Raw genomic sequence first — 19,025 nt, 5'->3', positions numbered from 1 at the left:
ACTGCTTTGTAATATAGCTTGAAATCGGGCAACGTGATGCCCCCAGCTTTGTTTTTCTTTTTCAACATTTCCTTGGTGATTCGGGGTCTTTTCTGATTCCATACAAATTTTAGGATTGTTTGTTCCAGCACTTTGAAAAATGTCATTGGAATTTTGATTGGGATGGTATTGAAGGTATAGATTGCTCTGGGTAGCATAGACATTTTAGCAATGCTTATTCATCTGATCCATGAGCATGGAATATTTTTCCATCTTTTTTGTGTCTTCTTCAATTTCTTTCATGAGTGTTCTGTAGTTCCTAGAGGATAGATCCTTTACGTCTTTGATTAGGTTTATTCCGAGGTATCTTCTGTTTTTGGTGCTATAGTAAATTGAATCTTTTCTCTAATTTCTCTTTCTACAGTTGAATTGTTAGTGTGTAAGAAAGCAACTGGTTTCTGTGCATTGATTTTGTATCCTGCCACATTACTGAATTGCTGTATGAGTTCTGGTAATTTGGGGGTGGAGTCTTTTGGATTTTCTACATAAAGTATCATGTCGTCTGCAAAAAGAGAGAGTTTGACTTCTTTGCCAATCTGAATACCTTTTATTTCTTTTTGTTGTCTGACTGCTGTTGCTAGGACTTGTAGTACTCTGTTGAACAATAGTGGCGAGAGTGGGCATCCTTGACGTATTCCTGATCTTAAGGGAAAGGCTCTCAGCTTTTCCCCATTGAGGATTATATTCACTTGGGTTTTTCGTAGATGGATTTTATGAACTTGAGGAATGTTCCCTCTATCCCTATACTCTGAAGAGTTTTTTTTTTTTTTAAGATTTTATTTATTTATTTGACAGAGAGAGACACAGCCAGAGAGGGAACACAAGCAGGGGGAGTCGGAGAGGGAGAAGCAGGCTTCCCACGGAGCAGGGAGCCGGATGCAGGGCTCGATCCCAGGACCCTGGGACCATGACCTGAGCCGAAGGCAGATGCTTAATGACTGAGCCACCCAGGCGCCCCTACTCTGAAGAGTTTTAATCAGGAAAGGATGCTGTATTTTGTCAAATGCTTTTTCTGCATCGATTGAGAGGACCATATGGTTCTTCTCTCTCCTCTTGTTAATGTGTTCTATCATGTTGATTGATTTGCGAATGAAGCCATTTTTTTCTTAAATAAAATCACTTTTTTATTTCGACAGTTGTGTGCATAACATGCCTATTGAGTTTATATCTTCTTAGCTTAGAATTTTGATTTTATACCACAAGTTTAAAAGGTCAGAATCCAAATTATTCAGTTTTGTACCCAAAATGAGTAAAGTGCTGATAAAAAATAATTTTAGTAAATTCCCTTAAATCTGCATAATAATGACATATTTTAAAATTGACATTTAAAGAAAGATTTTTCAGTTGAAGAAGATAATTCTAGAATGTCAATGTTAAATTTTACAACATTTTGCTTTATTAATTAATATTAATATTAATTAAATATTATTAATTAATTAATATTAATTATTAAAATAAAAGGTATTTGGAATACATTTAATACCCTTTTCATGAGTTTATCTAATATTCAGAATTAACTTGACTACTATCAAGGCATTGTCTTACTTATGAGCATTTCATATTTTAGCCTAAGAAAGTAGTCATGAAAATAAGCCAGATGATGATAATTTTATTTTTTCATTGGAAATATTCAGTGAGGAGTCATTATTTTGTTCTTTATTCTGGTTTTATACACATGTAAAATACTTTGATCTACATACCTTGAAATTTGTGAATTACATGAACACTGATTATTTTACATTTATATTTTCCTTATTTTCTGTGCATTTTCAATAGTTTAGCTATCTCTTGAGAAGACATGTTTTAAAGATGACTTTCTTCAATTTGTTAAAATTGTCAAAGCACTCCATTTCCTTATTAATCCCATGGTACCAGATTATATTATTTCTTTAATTTTTTAACATTATACTTATGAATCAAATTTATAAATAATTTTTTCTAATATCATTTTAAGCTATTTTTAATTCAGTTTGCTACCAAATTACTGAAGTAACCAGTCAATTTACTTGAAGTAGTTCATTTCCTTGAGTGGAAGATATCATTGACAATTACTGTTTAGTGTTATACATCTAAAATGATCAACTGATAGAGTGAATCTTGTATTTTTTCATTGTTATTATTTTTATTTTCTAGGCACAGACTAGATAACAAATTTTTATTTACAATTTCTAAACTATGTAAGTGTATATTGTATTTTGGGAATATACTCCTGGTTTCCAAGGATCTATTAATGTAATAGAAGAGATGAATCAGGTGAATAGAAAATCATTCAAACAAGACAAAGCAATCGGAGTAACCACAGGAGTGAATCAAAGTGTCTTATAGGAACTTAGGATTTGGTACACTTTGCATCCTAAATGACTGGGCACATAAACTCTGAGAATATAAATGTATCCTGAGTTTAGTCAAAGAAAGTCATGTGTTCTAAGGATGTGTACTCTTAAAGGTCAGTAGCTGAGAGGCTCTGTGATTTCCATTGGTCTCTATGCCAGAATCGTGTGGCCCATCTCAATTCAATTATACAGCCACAGATTCTGAATTTTTTAAAAATTGCTGATGACTGTGGTCCTTCATTTGTTACTCTACCATTCTTTGAATAGCTCTGGCATCCTTTGCTCTTAATACTCCACATCTGCCCTGTGGAATTCAGGGCAGCTAAAACTAAATATCATTATGAAAATTCAGTAAAATTGATGAAATGTGAAGAAATTGAGTCGGATTTTCCCAAAATGTTAACTTGAATTAGAAAATAATAGTTTTCAGGTAAAGAAGAGGAAGGAATAGTAAGGCCTTTTCTTGCATGTGGAGGAGAATTGGCTTGTTGGACTGCGCTTGAGAATTAAGTTAAGGATGGAGGTGCAAAAGAGATGAGAGATGACACAAGGTATATTTCGTTGGAAAAGTAATCATTCATATATGCTTGCTTCCGGGGGTAATTGGAAGCCAGAGCCCTTGGAATGAATTAAAGGAAAACACTGTTATAAAGTGCATAAAATTACAAAAGTAAGAAAAGTTAACTGGCAATATTCATGTTATGTAATTTTTAAAATATTTATTTATTTGAGAGAGAGCGTGTGTGATTGGGGGGTAGAGGGAGAGAGAGGATCTCAAGCTGACTCCACGCTGAGTGTGGAGTCCCATGCGGGGCTCAATCTCACTACCCTGAGATCATGACCCTAGCCAAAACCAAGAGTCTGACACTCAACCTACTGAGCTACCCAGGCCCCAGTGTTCATGTTATATTTAAATCCATGAAAGAGGTAGAGCTAATTCAAAAAATACACTAATTATGCTAGGAAAAAAAAAAAAGAAATTTACTCATGGTTTCTTTGTCCCAAGTTGGTATATTCTTTCTTTTAAAAATTTGAACTCAGGCCACTAAATTTATTATTGTGCCAAAATTAGAAATAATTAGATTATTCTCTTGTTTTGATTTCTCCCCCGGGGAGCAAGGTTTTACCACAAAATGGATTTGTGGTATTTGGTAAAGGTATTTTTGTTGTTCAGTTTGTTTGATCCATATTAAATTCCCACCACAAGATAGGCCTTCATTTTACAAGGAAACTACTATGGAATCAACATTTAAAATGTGTCAACTGCCTTAGAAGAAAAACTAACTTGTGAGATTTGAACACAGTACTGATACAGAGGCTGAGGAAAATATTTGCATTTACTTCACACAGTATCAGGCTGCTCTGTGTTCCTGATTTCTGTTTCCTTTCCCTTTGCTTTTCACCCATTTTGCATAGTTAAACAAACCTTCAAATCTTGTAAAAAAAAAAAATTATATCTACTAGGTTTTTTCCTGGTTCAGAAGAATTACATTTGCCTGAACCAACGTTCATTCAGAACTGACAAATTATATCTGCCTTTCAACATATGCAATAATACCCAGTTTTTACTGAGAGTTATACGATTGGTTTCTAGCATTGCATTCAGCATCATTAGGATCTAAATGACTAGACAGGGCTTGTTAGTGGTGCTCCCCACAGGATCAGTCATTCTAGTTCATGCGACAAAACATGCATATATTAAACCATCCATAAGCATTTTGTATTATTGGCTTTCTAATCTACAAAATAATTGACTTATCAACAGAATAGAGTAAAATATATATATTTTTTTAAATTGTGGATTAACAATAAGGGGAAATTCAGAAAAGAATAGTGTTGATGCCATCAGGGAAAACTTTATGTAGGCATCTGGACTTGAGCCAGACTTTCAAGAATTGGAAGAACATGGCTAAAAAGAGAGGAAGGAAATATTTCAGCAAATTATAGCATATCAGTTGCCACAGACCAAGTAGAATCCCATTAACCTGTTAGGCTTACTATCACATCTCTCATACTAGTGGGCCTTTATTTTCCTTTTTCAGTGCCCCTGTCAGCTGAATTCCTGGAAGAGATTTCACATCTGCTTGTCATATAAACTTCAGCTCTGCTCTAGTGAGGATTAAAGTCTCCCTGAGATCCTGACTGAGCAGCAGTTCTCCCAGTTTATTTGACATAGCACTCTATCACAGTGATGTTGGCTCCTTCCCCACTCCCTGTGTGTTGTAAATCCTATTCACACCACAAGGTCAGCTGGGTATTAGATGCAGAGTCCTGTCAGAGATGCTGACAGCTCCATCTTTCTGAGGGAAAGGGAGTGCTGGGTCCTGAAATTCCAGTGCAGTCCTGGCCCAAGAGTCAAAAAAGGCTTTCATTTTGAAGGATGTGATGATTATTATGGACTCTGTTTCTATGATCCTTAAATCTCTTTCCAGACATGCATCTTGTGTTGTCCCTTCTTAAAGTTTTTGGAAGTGCTGAGAGGGAGAAGAAGCTGAAATTGAAATGGGCAGGTGTGGCAGGAGGAAAATAAGTCCAGAACGTCACACAAAATTACATATATTTATTAAGTATCTAGGAGTTACATTATTCTTCATTTTTCTTTAGCCGATGAAAGGAGATTTGTTTTAAGAATACCCACTGCTACACTCTCACCACAGTACTAGAAGTCCTAGGCTTAGCAGTCAGACAACAAAAAGAAATAAAAAGCATCCAAATTGGCAAAGAAGTCAAATTCTCACTCTTCACAGATGACATGATAGTTTATGTGGAAAACCCAAAAGACTCCACCCCAACACTGCTAGAACTCATACAGGAATTCAGCAGTGTGTCAGGATATAAAATCAATGCTTAGAAATCAGTTGCATTTCTATACACTAACACTGAGACAGCAGAAAGAGAAATTAAGGAGTTGATCCCATTTGCAATTGCACACAAAACCATAAGATACCTAGGAATAAATCTAACCAAAGAGGCAAAGGGTCTGTACTCTGAACACTACAGAACACTTATGAAAGAAATTGAGGAAGACACAAAAAAATTGAAAAACATTCCATTCTCATGGATTAGAAGAAAAAAATTAATATTCTTCTGTCATTTTTCTCACTCTCTGTCTTGATTAATTTTCACTTGAAAATTATTTCATTGTTTAAACATAACAAGTTACATTACAATAGAGAAAATCAAAATTATAAAATGTGTGCTGGGTAAAAATGTGGAAAAGCTATATCTAATTATCTTTATTCCCTAAAACCTATCAAAATAAATCTTAAAATATACTTTTCAAAAATAGTCCCAGCAACAGCCAAATAGGAAAGGAGGACAGTGCCTACTTCAAAAAGGAGTGGCCAAGGAAGGAGATAGGAGATTCTCCCATGACTCGGATTGCTCTTAATAATATTACCTGTACCTACCAAAGCTGGGGTAGGGTGTGGGAAAAGGATAATGCCATCTGAAGAATAAGTGAATGGGCTAAGGGGACTGAGTAGGGAGACAGAAAAATAATGGAAGAAAAAAAAAAACACACAAGAGGAAAAGCAATTAACTATTACCATTTGGTCTCAGGCAGGGCTAGCTTAATGAACAAGATGCCTGTGCATAGTTTAGACAGATCCCAGGCTGGATTTAATATTCTTCTGTCATAGACTTGAAATTCTTAACAATTCTTGGATAAGGGGGTCTGTATTTTCATTTTGCACTGTGTGGCACAATTTATGTAGCCAGTCCCGATCTGTGGAAGAAAACCCACATCTGGCCTCATAAGAGGGATTAAATACAAGCTGGAAGAAAAATCCTAAATGAGGCACTAGCCACTCTGACCACATATTAGAATCATCTGGGGGGCTTTTTAAAATCACAATGCCCCAAGTCATGTTCCAGACCGATTAAATAGAGGTGAGGGCAGAGATAGTGGGTGGGACAAGGCACCAGTATTTTTAAAAGCTCCCCAGGGATTACAGTGATAAACCAAGAATAACAACCACTACAGGGAAGAGGAATGAGACCACCCAAACATGCAGCCAGAACAGACAGGCACATTAAAGTCCAAGTGAAGTATGAAAAGTCACCTGTGTATTATTATTGTTGAGTTATTGTTCTTTGGGTTTCTGTTTGACCTAGAGATTGTTGCTGCTGGAAGAGGGTGAGAGAGGGACATGAATAATTAGATGGTTTTCTTGGACAGGAGCTTTATCATAAGAGGTCTACTCTGACTTAGCAGAAGGACATACAGTCTCATATCCCACCACCAGTGTTGTAGGAAGAACCTAGTACAGGACATTTAAATTTCAGTGGAGATAGCAGAATCCACATTTTCCCAGCACTCGGCTATAGCTGAGATTTGTTGGTAATACCCAGCTATCAAACTCCAGCTCATAAGGAAACACAGATTTCTAGATTGCTAGTCTGACTACAAATTAGCTGATCGTAGTGGTGAAACTAGACATGGGTATTTCTCCCCTTAAATGAGTGGACCTGTATACGGACATAGATTTATAAATTACGAATGAAATGAGTTTTAATTCTCTGTCATTGATAGGGTGGGGAAGGAATCAGTCAGTCAAATTGAAGAGTCTGTAGGGTTACAGATTCTCAACATTTCAGGGAGGCAGAACAACTACAAAACAGAAAGTGGGAGATGGTGTTCTGAAAACCTCTAAGTCACCAAGGAAGTGGATGCTTCTGTTTGGAGAAGAAAAGTACTTCCATCAGAGAATTTCAGCAACTGTACCAGTAGCAATATGAACTAATTTCATATACACTTTGCTTAGTTTCTTGGGAAAGAGAGTCATTGGGACACATCTTTGGGGATCAGCTGAGTTCAGCTATAGCTCTAACTATGGCTAGGCATTCTGGGATTGGACAGTCTTGGCCTTGGTATCTTATCAAGCCTGGTGAAATATTAAACTAAAATAAGTCAGTCTTTTACTTCAAATATACTACTGTGCCTGAACTCAATTGCTACAAGTATTATCAAGTTGCCTCAGTCACTTTTCAGCCCTTAACTACTTTGAATCAGTCTAATGACTAAAGAAACAAATTCTTGGTAAAAATTCAATGAGACTTCTGTTTTCCTCCAAATATGGTAAACTAGCCTGGACCTTCATTTTTCCTTGCACAATCCCTGTTGTGGACATGATACCAAAGGCTTAAGGAGGCTGATGGGTTTGTTAAACTATTATAAAAAATAAGAATCACCAAGGGTGAGAAATATAAGTTTTTGGGTAACAGGTGTCTATTAAAATAACATCCAGAAGTGAGATAGGGAAAAATATTGCCTATGTGAGTATGGATGGGAAGAGGTTTTTAAGTATGATATGGTCTTCCTATCATTGACTTTTGTGGATCGGTGCCACAATATTCGCTTCTTAAAGCAGAAAACAAAAAACAAACAAAAAACATCTAGCACTGGGCTAACCAGGACTAGTAAGGTAACATCAGAATTATTCTCAGATGCCCAAGTTGAAGATGGGAGTAAATAACAACGCAACACAAGGGATAGTGATTTACCCCATGGAAAAAGAAGTATCAGTGCTCTTTGCCCTGAGAAATGATGCTATTGCTATCCTCCAAAGTTGGAGGCTGGGACTTGGATCTTGATCTCTCTATATGGATTCATATTACTAGGCTAATGAGCCAGTTTCCCCAGGAAAATATGAAATCAGAGAGAAAACATTAAAAGCTGTTTTCACAGAGCAACCATTAGTGAAAAGAGATAACAAAATAGACCATTAACCAGTTAAAGTAGATTTATAGGAAAAGGCAGAAAAAATACAGGGCATAATAATAGAAACATGAATCAAGAAAAATAAGACATTAAAAGTCTTGACTGAAAATACTGAGTCTGAAAAATAATATAGTTGATGAAAAAAACCAACTCAACAAATAAGTTCAATTGCAGAATGGATACAACCCAAGAAGAAATATATCAACTAGGAGAAAAGGCCAAGTAACTCTCCCATAACAAAGACAGTAGATCATGACCAGGGTGGAATTTATTCCAAGAACATGGTATTATTCAATATTAAGAGGTATGGTAGTAATATTCATCATATAATACGCAAAGATAAACCCCATATGATAAATCTCCATAGATGCGGAAAAAGCATCTCACAGAATTTAACAGCTGTTCTTGATTTTCAAGTGATTAGATAAAATTAAAACTGGTTACTATTTACTTAACATGACAAAAATGTTTACAGTGGATTAAAAATCCAATAATTTAGGAGAGAAAAATGGGATATTCCTTCTATAATAAACATATAAAAATGGTCATATTACCATTACTGCTTACATTTTATTTGAAGTATTAGCTAACACAGCTAGCCAAGTTAAATATAGTAGGAGAACAAGAATTGTGGGTTAAGCTGAACATAAAATTAACATATAAATCAATAATCTTCACACATAAAAGTATTTTGCTAGACAACATATTGAAGGGTATATCCCATTTAAAACATTAAAGTAAAATAAAATAACTTTATTTTTTATTTTTAAAGATTTATTTGAGAGAGAGAGAAAGCATGCATGTGGGGGGTAGGGGCAGAGAGTGAGGGAGAGAGAATCTCAAGCAGACTCCATACTGATCCCGGAGCCCGACTTGAGGCTCAAGCTCATGATCCTGAGATCAGATCCGAACTGAAACCAAGAGTTGGATGCTTAACCAACTGTGCCACCCAGGAACCCCGTAAAATACCTTTATTTTTTTTTTAAAGATTTTATTTTTTTATTAGAGAAAGCATGAGCAGGGGAGAGGGGCAGAGGGAGAAGCAAACTCCCCACTGAGCAGGGAGCCCAATGTGGGGCTTGATCCCAGGACCCCAGGATCATGACCTGAGCCAAAGGCAGATGCTTAACCTACTGAGCCACCCAGGTGCCCCTAAAATACCTTTAAATACACTTAACTAGCAGTAAGTTAGATGAGAAAAATTAAAGTGGTTCTGAAGAAACCAAAAACCTAAAGGAGACTTGAAAAAATTAAAATGCTTTCAGTATTTTGTGATATGTAGATTTAACACCAAAAAGGCGTCAATTATCCATAAATTTATTTATAAATGTAATATCAACCTGATAAATATACCAACAGAATTCTCTCATTCCCCCCGCCGGCACGATTGAAGCTGAAGGAACCCTAGGTAGGGGAGAAAGCAGTGTCCACTTGAGAAGCCATGGGAGAACAATGTCATCAAGGTGATGGACAGGAAACACACTGAGAGGAAGTTGGGGACACATAGTGAGTTGGTGTCAATGGGCATTCCTGAAAGCACAGTGAAAGGGATTTTAGGAAATAAGGAAATTAGGCCAGAAAAAAATCAAATAGGGAGTAGTATGAGTATGCTGAATGGTACATGGTAGAGATTTCTGATGAGAGAAAACTATTTTGGATTTAATCTTCTGGAGATGTGGTAATAGCCTTCCAAAGTTGAGGGTTATTCTAGATACAATAGTGGTGGTCAAGAAGGAGGTGGAGAAGGAGGAAATGCCCATCACTTATCCTAAGCACATATGGTAGCTTACCTGCGTCAAGGTGGAGTGCTTTGTGATCAAGGGCAATCACTTTAAAAATGCTCTGAGTGGGTGCTGGTCACAGAGCCGCTGAGCTCTTAGTAATAGTACTGATGAGAACAGGGAAGGTAGGATGGAGAAACATTGTCATGAGGTAAAATAATATTCATGAGGTAAAAGGAAAGTCTGGTTTTGTTTTGGCGCTGTTCAACTTTATCTGATCTCTGTACTCCCAGAAAATAGCAATGATTAAGAAACCCCCCTATCTTTTTGCTTTCCAGGAAACAGTGTGATGCAAAGAACCACCCTTCTTTGTATGACATAGGTAAGTTTTGCAGTGTTCCCCTTGATTACCCTTGACAAGTCTAGACATAGAGATTCTAAATCTCCATTCTTTGTTTCATGAATGATTAACTGCCCTGCTTGTTCTCACTGATGGATCTGAACAAAATGCCCAGTCATGTGACTTCGCTAAAATTTAGTTGGATTTTTATCCTCCCCTCTGATCTCTGACTTGCTTCTGAGGTTCTGCAAGGCACTAGAACATAAAACAGCTCTTCCTTTATGGCCCCTCCCAAGAACGAAGACCAAAAAGAAAACGCACACATAAAAATATTTCTTGCTCAACTGTCTGATCATGCCACCTGTTCATCCCTCTCCTTCACAAATGGTTCTTTGTGGTCTTGTTTGCTCCTCCCTAAAAATGTCCTTTCTGTCTGACCTTTAAGACACTTAGGAATCAGATGGTCAATGCATTCTCTAATTGCACTAGTCTCCCCCAGTAACGTTTTCCTTACTAATGTCTGGACTTGGATGTTTTCTTTGACACTTTTTAAATCTTGTTTTCCTTTGCTCACTGACATCTGCAGTGGTTCTTGTTCACCTAAAGTGGAATTTGAAGAGTGGTTAAAGCCATAAGAGGGCTGCAGATACATGCTTGAGACTTCCCTTCATGGAGGTGGGAGGTGACAACTGACAGCTTGAAGTAATGAAGTAAATGAGAATTTTCAGGAGAGTTTGCAAAGAGAGAATAGACTTTGAGCTAGAACCTTCAGACATATTAGATATTTGAGGAAAATTAAGAAATCCTAGTACTGGTGATATTCAAACAACACAGGGGTTGGGACACCACCCGCCTCATAGTGGAAAATTCATGTATAACTTGAATCCCCCAAAACTTACCTACTAGTTGCCCACTGTTGACTAGAAGCCCTACCAATAGCATGAACAGTTGGTTAACACAGATTTTGTATGTTATATGTATTCTGTACTGTATTCTTAAATAAAGTGAGGTAGAGAAAAGTAAATACTATTAAGAAAATCATTAGGAAGAGAAAATACACTCACATACTGTACTGTTTTTATAAAAAAATCTGTGTATAAGTGGACCTTTAGATTTCAAAGTCATGTTTTTCAAGGGTCAACTGTAGAGAGGAAGCAATAAAGTAAGAAATCTTTCCTTTTCTCTTCCTGCTCTTCCTCCTCCTCCCCCACCTCCCCTTTCCTTCTCCCTATTCTTCTTTAAATGATTAATTCCATGAATAGACTTAATATAAAGAAATCCTTAAGCAGCAGTTATGATACTGTGGAAGGAGCTTTGGAAATGGAGATATTTGGAATCTTACCCTACTTTAACAGCAATTACCACTTTGACACTAAAAGTAATTTTATGTATTCATCTGTTTTCAATAAAGGGAGTGAAATTGATACTGTGAACAGAAGCATCTGAAATGAAGTCAGGAATGTCAAGAGGCCACAAATGGGAGCCGGGAGGCCCCTGAGCAGGTCAGTCTTATGCTTATCCATACTTGGATGGAACATGAACTTTTTAGACTGCCAACCACAAACAGCGCATCCTGTTGGAATTCTCCGAATGAGGCTTATTTTGCCATACTCCAGCCTAGCAATTAGCATGGTAACCTGGCCTGTCTACATCAACGTTAATTATTTTTACCTATGTCCATCATAATTTTTTCAAAACAACTTGTACAAGCATGTGGTTTTGCCTGTGTAAACTCTGTCTTTCTCCTTCCCCCTTGGAGCACATTTCATTTCCATCCTGAATCTCCGTCTCCCCGATTCACATTCCTAAAGACCCCAAATAAACTTTTGGTTTGCTTTATCACCTCAGTTCCTTCTTCTTCAAGGTATTATCTGTCTAAAAATCTAAAAATTCGAGTTCTGCTTTGTCTTCAGCAGGATTCACTGGCTTTCATAAAAAATGTAAAGGATGCTAAAAGCTGCCGTCAAAGCTTTCAAAGATGCAATACAGAAGGTTGTTGAAGTCAAATCCTTAAAGAATGCTTCAGAAGAAAATTATTCTAAGGACAAGTAAATTAATGATTATTATTATGATGCAAGTAGATTATGGTATGAAGTAATTATCAGTGAGCAGGCATGAAAAGTGAAAATATTGACAAACCAGTAAATCATTTAAAGGAAAAAAACAGCAAAGATGGAACTTGGGCCCGAGTGAGTGCCCATTCCAAATCTTCCATCAAAGCCTTCTGAAAGAGACTTTGTAGTTCCCCCTGAATTCTAGAGGACACTGGCTGACCCCAACATGTGAAAACATTAAGTGAACAAAAAAAAAAGTCTTGAGAGCCCTCTTGGTAGTAGGAGTGTTGGGGAAGAATGATACGAAGAAGAAAAATTTCACCGTCTTCCATGTCTGAGGATAGTGATTCGACAGTGATGGTAGCTTCTTCACTGGGAAAATCATTGTTCATGTTGAAAGAGGGAAGGTGGTTGCCATTCTTCAGTTAAGGAACAGAAAAGCCCCAAAGAGTGTTAACCCAAAAAAGACATCCTTGAAGCCTGTGGGGTTAGAGGAAAGAGCAAAAATTATTCAAGGACTGAAGACAGGAAGTTTGAATATGTGCTTTCCTGTTCTTTCTCTGGATCCAAGAGCTCTAGAAAAAATTATAAGGAAAAACTGGCCCCGAATAGCAAAACTGCAGTTTTTCCTCAAAATAAACCTGAGATCAAGAATCTCTCTTTAAAAATTTAAACAATTGCAGCTACCCCCTCATTGTTTATGGGAAGCAAGCAAGAGGTGCTATTCTTTCGAATAACAATTTAAAATTGTTGTTTTAGGGGAAGAATGTACATTTGATGAGTGATTAGTGAACTCTGTGAACATTTCCATCTAAAATTTTTTTCTTTCTTTTTTTTTTTTACTAACCTATTATTTAAACATAGTATTTGACTCAACCTCTTTGGAATAGTCATAGAAATAAGTTTGTTTTGTCTCTGTTTTTCTTTTTTAAGTGTGTTCAAGTTATGTTTACATAAGCCTTTCACAAATCAAGTATATATTTAAATTCATTTTTAATAATATGCTCCAGAATATTTCCTCTATGATGATTTTGGGTTTATAATTATCTCATATTTTTCATTTGTGCTTATCATGAAATGCATTTCACAGGTTCAGCTCTCATGTTTTTGCCTTGAAAATAAATGTCAAGGTAAATTTAAAATAATAATAGAAAATCATTAGGAGGAAATTATAGCAATTGAAAACGGATCACCTTTGGGGCCCCTGGGTGGCTCAGTCGGTTAAGCGTCTGCCTTCAGCTCAGGTCATGATCCCAGGGTCCTGGGATTGAGCCCCACTTCAGGCTCCCTGCTCAGCGGGAAGCCTGCTTCTCTCTCTCTCTCTCTCCCTCTGCCCCTCCCCACTGCTTGCTCTCTCTCTCTCTCTCAAATAAATAAAATCTTAAAAAAGAAATAAAAGAGAAAATAGATCACCTTTGTTAAGTTATTCCTGTTAGCCAAACTAAGATAAACTTCTGTTATGGGTATATAGATAATAAATTATACAAATAAAAATTACTTTTTAATTGTAGTTTAAAAAATAAAATAAAACAGATCCCTCAAGAAATCTCCAATGTTGGCACCAAGCATTTAGCACTGATGCCTCTGTGAAAAGGTTTATGTTTGCAAACCATCTGTTGGTGAGTAACGACTTTCTCCTGGGGTGATTGGGTTAGTTTATTAAAAACTTGTAGAACATTACTTTTTCCTTTTATGCAAACTCCCATAAAAAAAAACTTAACTACAGGTAATTTGACAAAATGAAATGTTAAATATCCTTTTATCACTGTAGGAAGAAATGTTTTTATCACCACAGGTAGTAAAAGACAGCCCTTGCCAGAAAATGTATAACGTTTTACATCTAATTGGTCAGAGCACCCATTTTAAAGTGCATTTAAATGAAAATGGAAACATATTCATCAAAGCAGCACAATGCCAATTTTCAAGAGAATTTTACAAAAGCAATTCTTTCATCAGATTGTCGAAAGCAAGTGAGAATTGCCATTTTGGACTAATAAGGGAGAACAGAGAAGGGAAATTGATTTAAATGACTAGCATCATTAAGATTAAGTAGGATGTGAAAATATTTAAACAGAGTAAATGCTGAACGTAAATTAGCTATTTCAGATGTCTTCAGTTTGCATTTGCCCAATTTTCAGTGCTAAATCCTGACATTTTAACTTAGATTTGTAATTTTTTATACCCATCTTGTGTGAAAACACTCAGCATACAGTCAACTCTTGATGCATCTTTATCAAGTGTTAACAATCATTCAGGAAGTGTATTAATACTTTTATTACTTAATCTTCAACTCCATAAGATTGCCACCATATGAAGAGGAAGAAATTGGGGCATCGGAAGTTCAACTCGCTTACCCAACGTCCAATAAGTACTAAGTGACAGATTTGGGATTCGCACTCAAGGCTCACCCCCAAGCCTATGCCCTTAAACTGCCGTGCTTTACAGTCATAAATATGATTCAAGAGAGACCATTACAGAAATTAACCTCACTTGTCCCTTTTCCTTCCAGCTATGATTCAATATGGAGTTAAGGCAGAATTCAAAAGAATACTGGAGGGAGGTTAGGGTTATCAGCCCTCTCTCACATTTTTCTTGCTTACTCAATCCTCTGATCTTCATCCTACCTTCCACCAATTGTCAGAGGCAAAAGCCAAATAGACAAAGATTGTTGAGAAGGCTGATTTAACAGCCTTCTTTTTGCTTTCTTTTTTTCTTTCTTGTACTCACCCTCACACTTCTCTTTGGATAGCTTTGCATCAATAGGGAGACTTGATAGCAGGAGGGTGTGACATTTATTATTTAAGTTTCCTCTTGAGAGCTGGCATCAAGCAAATGCCATTCCAGTCAGGGTCTTTGACCTCTATAAAATCTGCTTTTTGGGAGTGTTAAAAAGATAAGCATTGTTAAAAATCCCATAGCTGGTTCATTAGTCAAAATTTCCAGTGATACATTAACCTGCTAAGTAGTGGCCCTAGTAAGCTTATACTGTATTAAGAGCAGCATTCAAAACAAAATACAGCTGCTCCTGGTTCAAGGAGAGACCAATTTCATTTCATGTTAATTGAGCAGAAAGACTTTCCGCACTCACTAGTCATATGACCAAGCAGATTGCCTAATTCTGAGGCTTTCTTAACCTTTCCTCTTGTTAAATTATGACTAAGAGCCATTCTTTTGTGAGAATAAATTATGTATGTAAATGAATTTTAAAGTTAAAATATTCTTTGTCAAAATAGATATGTTTGATTATGAGAAACATTGTTTCTTCACATAATATGTTAGTTAATTAAAGCTGGAGAAAAGCTCAACACACTTCCAGTTATCTGAATTCATTCATCTTTATTCATTTATAGATTTATATATATTTTTGTTCAGTAAATCTCAAATGTCTATGACTGTTGCTGATACTAGAGTTGTAGCAGTTAACAAGGTAGATCATAGATCCAGCTCTTATAGGGTTTACATTTAGATGGATATCTTACTTCTTGAGGATTTTTTTTTCCTATTAAAAATTCAGTAGGAGGCAATTTATCATTGACTCGCCCAACTATGTATAATTGTAGCTGTCCATTTAGAAGAATTTGTGAATTACTATTAAATGTTAGAGGGCCTACGTAAAAATAAATAAATAAACTGTGTTGACCTGTGAGAATGTCTTCAGGACAGGGTACCTCATGGGGCAGTTACATAATTATGTTCCTATGCATTTCTTGATCCTGTACCAGATTAAGTACATAAGTAATGTTATTGAATGTGTTGCTGTGCTTTCATTGATTGGTTGATATCTCACATAATTACAGTCTAATTCATTATCACATAAATTCCATCTTGTATTTATAAGAGGACAGTCAAATAAAACTTTATCAAGGCTATTATATCCCTTTACAACTTGGAAACTTTGAAAGATGTGATTACTTATTATTAAGCAAAAGTACTTTAAAAAAAGGAATCATAAATTAATTATCCAAAGTTTGCAAACTGTTCTCCCCAGATTTACATTATTTAACTTTTAGGATGAATTTTAGTGTTTTCGGTTAAGTACTACATATTAAAATGGGAATTCAAAAGTTCTTAAAAATTATAAGTTTAAAAATTACTTCAAATTATTAAATGTAACCATTTTCAACATCTGTTGAATATCAAGCTAGTTGAATACCCTCATTTATGCCTGTATACAACTGGACAGATAAATGGATGGATGGATGGATGGAAAGAGGAACAGAAGTTATTTTGCAGAAATTGAATTATGCTACAACTAATTAAAATATTAAATTTATACTTGAACTTATCAAAAAATGAAATAGGAATGAAGCTACCAGTGTTGAACTTGAAATGTTTCATAAACACAAATTTACTCATTCTTAAAATACTCCTTATGATTAAGAAATAAGGTTTAAAAAATATTGAGATAGGTATAATTTTAAGTTTCACTCTTAGTATCAATTTAATCCTGCCATTAAAGATAAAAGTAATGCATCTGTACTCACCTCTTCTCTCTCTTTTAGATTTTGTAGCTATTTCTGTTTTGTAAACATATTTAAAATCTGCATTCCCTTTGTAACCATAATCTCTGTACTTGCTTTATTTTTGTATTTTGTATTTAAATGGATTCACTGCTCTTCCCCAGTCACATTCATAATATTTGAGGGATTTTTAAAAAGTTATGTCCAGATTGGCTGGATTTCATTGTCATATTTGTATGCCTTTTCAATTATGGCTCATGGATGATATATTGCTGAAAATTCTGCTTGTTCTTAAAATTTTATAATTATCTATGTATGGCTTTTTTTTTGCTTTTTTTTTTTTTTTTACTTGCAAGAGGATACTGAGCACTCATTACCATGTTAGACTGAGTGTACAGAGATATACGCATTGAAATTCCTGACCTGGGGAACTTTAAAGTTGAACAGTCAACCATATACTATACTAAATACAATGACAGTTATGCCCCAGATGTTGTATGAATTTTCTTTTTTTTTTTTTTTTAAGATTTTATTTATTTTTTGACAGAGAGAGACAGTGAGAGGGGGAACACAAGCAGGAGGAATGGGAGAGGGAGAAGCAGGCTTCCTCCCGAGCAGGGAGCCCGATGCGGGGTTCGATCCCAGGACCCTGGGATCATGACCTGAGCCAAAGGCAGATGCTTAACGACTGAGCCACCCAGGCACCCCAAGTTTTCAAAAGGGGAAGAAGAGTTTGGGCAAAAGCACAGAGATGAGAAACAAGCATGCAGAAGCACCATCAGAATTTCGATAGCCTGGGAGTGCATGGTAAGACCCAACAGGGTGGTAGAAAGTCAGGGGCGGGAGGTATAGACTGGCCCTTAAAGGCCCTGAAACCCAAACTTTCTTCATAGGCAACTGTATAATAAAACTGTGTCAGTCAATTCCTGCCCCACTCCTACCTCCACCCTCAGCTGTATGCTGTCAAAATTTGACTGTCTTTTGGCATGGAGAATTACATTTGTCCTTTTTTCACGACATTTTTGAGTTGACTCTATCACAGAGTTGACTTTTTCAGGAATGGCTCTGGTAACACACATATTCCCTGAAAAAATATATGACACACATTTGACAATGTCTGCCAGTTGCTTTTGCACTTGAGAACAACTTGGCTACAAATAATATCGCAGTTTCACACCTCCTTTCTTTCAGTATCTGCAGGATACTACTCTACTCTTTTCAGGCAATAGATTTTGCTTTATGGAATGATGAAGCCAGCTTAATGTTAAGCTTCTCTTAGGATACCTGAAGAATTTTGTTTCTCTTATCCTTTAAGATTATATATATACACCTGGGGGTTATAAATTTCTGTAAGTTGTCACCTCTTATTTTTTTTCTGAAAATAAAAAATGTGTACCCTTTTCACTTGTGGTTTCAGTTCTTTCTGTACTCTAGGGCTATTTTACTGTATTATATCTTGAATAATTGTCTGGTTTATTTCTTAACCTCTTTTTTGTTAAGTATCGTCATCTGACCTTTCTTTTTTTTATTCATTGTCTTCTAATTAATTATATATTTATCTCTTCCCTTTACACTTATCTCAAATCAATATGCCAGCTTTTCATTTTGAAACCTTATTTCTTTCTGGCTCTAATTTGTTTACTTATCCTGTTTTGACCTTGTTTAGAGTCTTTATTTTTCCCTCAGCTCTAAATTCCCCATTTTTGTATGTTTGCATTGACTTGTCATCTTGTCCTGGAGCTCTTGTTTTGTTGAATCTAGTTGCTTAAATTCTCTAACATGAAGAATTCTCATGTAATTCTTCTTCTGTTCCTTGGGTTGTGTTTAATTTCAAACTGGGGATTGTTCCTTTATTTTGTCCTGCTTTGTTTTACTCAGTGTGTTTATACAGTGACTGTGCCTTTCTTTGCCCCCATCACTCTTATTTAGTTTGGGATTTGTATTCTTACCTCACCATATTTTACTATGGTGGGAATTTACTCTGACATGCTTTGTTTTTGTCTTGCTGTGGTAGCTGAAATATTCACTCTCCCTGGCCCTGGAAGATGTCCACTCCCCCATTCCCTAGAGCCTTTGAATATGTTACCCTAAGTGTCAAAAGAGCCTTCGTGAAGGGCGTAAGTTAAGGATTTTGAAAGGGGAAGATTATGTTGGATTACCTGTGTGGCGCTGATATAATTGAAAGAATCCTTAATAGAGGGGGGTAGGAGAGTGGTAGACTAGAGATATGGCAGTGAAGGCAGTTGTTGAAGTGATGTGTTTTGAAGATGAAGGGAGGTAAAAAGAGCCAAGGAATGCAGACAGCCTCTAAAGTCTAGAAAAGAGATGCAGGATCTAGTTACAATGTAGCTGTAAC

General features: G+C 36.1%; 1 protein-coding gene across 4 annotated transcripts in view; it reads left to right on the top strand.

The window, feature by feature from the left end:
* The window catches only part of LOC115937794 (protein FAM170A), a 130,313-nt gene that overhangs the window by 94,915 nt on the left and 16,373 nt on the right, over positions 1-19,025 (top strand). For 2 of the 4 annotated variants that reach the window (XM_081827196.1, XM_081827199.1), the window contains exons 3-4: positions 10,154-10,197; positions 11,567-11,657. The gene's annotated coding sequence lies outside the window, so the exon portion shown is untranslated. Of the gene's footprint in view, positions 1-10,153; positions 10,198-11,566; positions 11,658-14,011; positions 17,477-19,025 lie in introns of those variants that run through there. The other 2 variants (XM_081827198.1, XM_081827197.1) reach the window with 1 other exon arrangement.

Source organism: Leptonychotes weddellii, chromosome 7, assembly GCF_054177405.1.
Source record: "Leptonychotes weddellii isolate Sample4059 chromosome 7, ASM5417740v2, whole genome shotgun sequence".
NCBI classification, from domain to species: Eukaryota; Metazoa; Chordata; class Mammalia; order Carnivora; family Phocidae; genus Leptonychotes; species Leptonychotes weddellii.
This window is presented reverse-complemented; position numbering and strand designations above follow the sequence as displayed.